Source organism: Mus pahari, chromosome 9 (genome assembly GCF_900095145.1).
Source record: "Mus pahari chromosome 9, PAHARI_EIJ_v1.1, whole genome shotgun sequence".
NCBI classification, from domain to species: domain Eukaryota; kingdom Metazoa; phylum Chordata; class Mammalia; order Rodentia; family Muridae; genus Mus; species Mus pahari.
In genome coordinates, this window is record NC_034598.1 from 89520448 (window position 1) to 89525718 (window position 5271).

General features: G+C 43.0%; 1 protein-coding gene across 1 annotated transcript in view; it reads right to left on the minus strand.

Annotated features, from left to right (window-relative positions):
• Window positions 1–5271, minus strand: part of Btbd11 (BTB domain containing 11) — a 278823-nt gene that overhangs the window by 102956 nt on the left and 170596 nt on the right. The gene's annotated exons all lie outside the window — the stretch shown is intronic.

Here is a 5271-nt window from a genome sequence, read left to right on the forward strand (position 1 = left end):
ACACACACACACACATATATGCACTTTATTTCATGAAGAGTATTGTGGTATTTAAAATTCCAATTTGAATTTGTTGTTGGTTTTAAGTGATAGTTACAATTCACATTAAGGTCAGCATTTTTGTATTTTCTGGAACAGGCCAAACACGACTCTCAGTTTTATGAACATTCAGCTATCTGTTGCTAGGAATTGACTCTACCACAGTTCAAAAGCTGTCATCTAAATAATACGTAAGTGAATGAGTGCAGCTGTGCCCCAGTAGAACTTTATTTTCAAAACCAGACAGTGTACCAGTTTGGCCACAGTTTGTCGTCTGCTAATGTGTGCACCATGTTGACTTACAGCTCACTCGTGAACTATAACTTGTAGTTTCACACTTACTGGGTTTGGAATAAATTTTTACTTTGGTCAGATAAAGTAAGTTGCAGCCATATCCAAGTTCCAACCATATCATATTTTAAAACTTTGCCTCTAGCATCAGTTATTTCAAATTCGGAATGGATGTCTTCATTATTACAAATCATTTGTGTGGTAGTTGAGATCTGGGGCCAGTTTCCAAAAGCCCTTACAGTGGTTAATCTTAGTTGTTAACTTGATGGGATTTATAATCACTATGGAAACAGATCTCTGAGCATGTCTGTGAGGGATTATGTAGATTAGGTTAATTGAGGTGGGAAAACCCACCTTACCTATGGGTAGCACTGTTTCCTGGGGTTCTAGACTGAATAAAAAGAAGAGATCTCTGAGGGCCAGCCTCCATCCATCCCCTTCTCTGCCTCTCGACTGTAGATGCAGTATGGCCTGCTGTCTCATACTCTTGCTTTTATGAGTTCCTTATCCTCAACCTGTGAGCCCAAGCCATATCCTTACTTGCCTAAGTTGCTTTCATCAAGCATGTTTATCATAGCAAGGAGATGTGTAACAGCCATGTATGGTGCAGGGCCCTTTTGTGTGCTTGTTCATCCGGGCCCACCAGATGAATGAGCTAACACGGTCCTCCCTCTGAAAGAGGAGCTGGCATCCTTTCTCTGAGAAGAGGTATTATAATCCCTGTCGAAGTTGCCAGAGCTATCTCCTCTCCCCTGTTTCCAGCTTGTGAGACTTCCAGGGTGTCAACTCAGTGTGTCCTTGTGCTGGGTCAATATTTTGATTCTCATATGTTAGAGTACAAGCCAACCAGTCATGACCCGTACGTCCAATAAAGTTCAATACAAACTATGAAAATAAAGCATGTGTGTACTATTATTATTGTTATTATTTAAAAATAGTAAAGAAGAAAGTGTGTAGCAAGGACTTTTTTGGCTCCTCAAAACCATAGCTAACATTCCCAGGTATGGGAATTCCCATGTTATGTGTCATGGTTTCCCATGCTATAAATTCCCCTTCCCAGCTTTCCCTGCAAAGGTACAAGTGTATGATCTAAAACTACACGATGTGACACATGTCACGTCTAGCTGACAAGAATGGTGACAGAGATTTCCCTCTCTTGGGTCAATGGTGATAGAAGTCTTCTGGAGTGTCTCATGGCCAGCAGTGATGATGTGACATCAGGTGTCTGTGTCACCTCCACTTATGTAGGCCTGGGTGTCACTTGGATACTGCTCTAGGCTGTGAGCCTGGAGTTGTGGCTCTCTGGTTCTAGTGAACATCACTAGTCTTTGAAGTCTCAGCTGAGCATCCAGACTCACAGTTTATCCTAGACCTATCTGTCCCAGAAGCCAGCACCCTATGTTCTAGTCAATAGAAATCTAGGGAGCCTTTTACTCTGGAGGAGCTATCATCTACCCAGGGAACACTCAGGTGTGGGAACAAGGTTTGCCTGAATAGTTGTGGGGATTTCTGTAGCTTACAAATCCCACATGTCTTGGAGGAATCTCATAGATCTAGTCACCAAGGTCCCTTCATAAGAGTGACAAGAGTCAGGGAATTGAGAAAATCCTAAAGCTCTTGTCAAATATTTCTAGAACCATCAGGCCAAATGTAATTTATCATGTGGCCATTCCGATGCTGCACAGTGTTGCCTAGTAACACAGTGGACACTGTAAGTTTTTATCAAGTTTCCAGGGGAACAGAGTCAGGGAATTAACCACAGGTCAACTTCTCACAAAGAAGAGAACAGGGTGTGTGAGCCTCCTGCTCATGCCCAGTCTTTCAGAGCTTTTCTTTCACTTTAAGAAGTCCCCCTGGACTCAACTTAGGCAAGTAAGCATTCTGATAGAATATTTACAACTGGCCTTCTGCAGGTTTTGCACAACCCTAGGATAGCCCTTGGGAATCTGTTGAAATAGGAACCTTGTTTGCCCCGTGGGGGAAAGTGCCTTAGGAAGCAATGGGTAGAAGGGAACTTTTGGCAAAGTGAGGATCTATGAAGACATAACTAGATATTTACCTTTAGGGTTCTGGTCTGCTTGTTTTATGAACTCTGTTTCCTCATGTGTAAACTCTCTTGCATGGCAAGGCTGTTTTGTTACACGCCATTAGTTTTCCTCAAACAGTTGGCAATTCGTGAGTGACTGATGCTCACAGTTATGGCTGAGATTCCCCCAGAAGGCATCTGCCACATTTGTTTGTACATTCAGCTTGCAGACTAGGTGAGAGCTATCGCTATCTGGAATCAATTCTGCTTTTTTGTTCTTCAGAAAGACTGAAACAGCAGACCTGTCTATGTCTGCTTTTCCCAGTGAAGCTCTTCACTGTTCTGCCCACACAGTGCCAGATAATTAAGGCCACAAAGGATTCCCATTTGTTCTCCTATTGTTATTATTATTATTTTACATTGTGGCAATAAACAAGTGAACCCATCCATGGCCAAAGACATCAAGGAATCACTGATATTTACAGCAAAGATAATGACTTGGGGGGACTTGTTCTCAACATAAGATAATTCTATTTTAAAAAGCAGCTAGCTTACCCTCAGTATTAAGGTGTTTTGAACATACCACTATGGTTTGGAAAATAAACAGCTTAATTATAAATCTCACAAAATCTGTCTTAATTTTAACAAAATGAATATACCTCTCATGCTGGACAGCCTCTAGTAGCTCTAAAAATAGTAGCCAATGTCCTGACAAAACATAAGCTACAGCAATTTCATACTCCAGCTGAGTTTCTTCAAACCACTACAAAGAAGAATGGAAGCATCCACAACAATGTAGCAACTGGAAAACTGAGTCCATGGGACACAGAAAATAGCCTCCATAGGTTATGTCTTAGCATTTCAGTCAATAAAGACTCTGGACCAGAAGTGACTGTGTGAGACATGAAAGACTCCACATTTAGGGACATAATTCAAAGAGGAGTCCGAGCTCCCAAGGTAAGTTCTTTTTGAAGCTGACTGAAAAGAATCTGAGGACTTCTCCCCACTGTAATTCATGTATAATGGCTTCAGATATTAAACTCAAAAGTGTTAAGGGACAGGAAGAGAGCTGTTCTTGTAGAAAGACTGCTCATGAGCTTCAGTGAGAGCAATTGTAAGAGCATTTTAGAGGAAAAAATGTATAACAGCAGCTTCCTTTTTCAGTAGCAGCAGTGGTGAAGGATTGCCCTGGGTGTCTGAGCTCTGAAGTTTAACTCACTTCTGTACCTGTCCCATGAGGAGTGTCCTTTCTCATGTTACAGATGACAAAAGGTGATCCCAAGAGGTGAAATCACTTGTTCAAGTTCTCAGAACTGTACAAAGCCAGGCTGGGATTCCTATCTGCCATCCACCTGACTCCCCAGGCTGTAGGATTTCCAGAAGACAAAAGCAATCAGGACTTTTAAAAAATGTTAACATCTACTTTGGTTTTAGAAAATCCAACCAAGGAGGGACGAAAAGGATGACATAAATGGCTTTGAAGAAGTCCCTTTCAAGTGTGTCCTGGAAGTTCTACATTTCCTTGTGGGCCTCTTTAGACTTCCAAGTTATCCAACCACACTCTGAATGGAGAAATAGACTTAAGACAGGAAAATGGCTGCTGATAAACATGGTGGATATAGGAACCACAGGACTGTGTGGGCAGGCTCACACAACTGCACAGCTATTAGTGCTTAGAAGTTGATATCTGATAACTGTGAGGAGGGTGGAGCTGGCCAGAAGGTGTAAAAGCTCAATGAGAAATCAGCTTCAGTAATCAAGGAGAGAGAGAAGGGGGCCATGAACCACAGCTACAGCAGCCTGGGCAGAAGGGAACGGAGATGCGAGATGTCACAGATGCCGCATGAGATGTGCACCGTAAACACTGTCCTCTGGGACAATGTGGCTGCTGCTCCATTGAACCATCAGTATCTGTGATTATCCTAGGGAGCCCACTGGGCCACAAGACACTGTAGTACGAACAGAATCACTGAGGGTGGGTTTGTTTTTGTTTTTACTATAATCACTTGGATTGGAGTGACAAAAAGTAGCTCAAGCTGGGAATTGTTCAGTCACGTGTTCGTGGTAGCTACAAGGTCAACAGTAAGAGGGGGCATTGATTGGATACCTGTGTGTGTTAGACACTGTTCAAATCACTTACGTTTCTAACAGCCCTGTAAAGAATTTGCTTTTTATATATCCCATTTTGCAGATGAAGAAACCAAGGCGGGGGAGGGGAAGGCATTTACCCAAGGCTTCAGTTTTTAGCCCGCAGTGCCCCGGTTGGAGCACAGACTGTATATACTTCAATGCCTATTCTCGTAGGTGATTCTCTGATTGAAATGGAGTCATTTCCATTGCAATGAGACCAAGGAAGGCCTGTGTCAGGGTAAGGCCTGTTTCATTTGCCTGGAGAAAAGGCAGATGAGAAGGGAGCAAGGGAGGAGACATTTCTAGGTAGCCTGCTTTGAAAGCTATTTCTAACCCCAGATCTCTGAGAGAGTGGGGATTTTCCTGGAGGATCCTGGCATTTAAAGGAATGAGGAGTCCTGGGAAATTGTGTAATTCAGCTTTCTGGTGTGTAGAAGAAGGGAGGCTGAGGCAAGCAGAAATGGAGGGACACAGCTCAGAGCCCCTTCCCATCCTTCTCTTCCACAAGAATTCCACACTACAGAGACAGTTAAGTAGTTAAGTGTCTTCTCCCAACAGCCTAGCATCCGTTCCGCCGGAGGGAGCCTCTTCTGGCTAAGCGGGGGCTCTTATCCACCCAAGGTCCCAAGGTAGCCATGAAGAAAGAAAGATGAAGACATCTAAGAGGATGGCACCCGCAAACTTTTTTTACAAGAAAGCCAGACTGCATCCCAGAGGTTCCTTACCCTCGGAGATAAGCAGGTATGCTCCTTGACCCATGCCAGTTTTTTTTTTTTTTTTTTTTT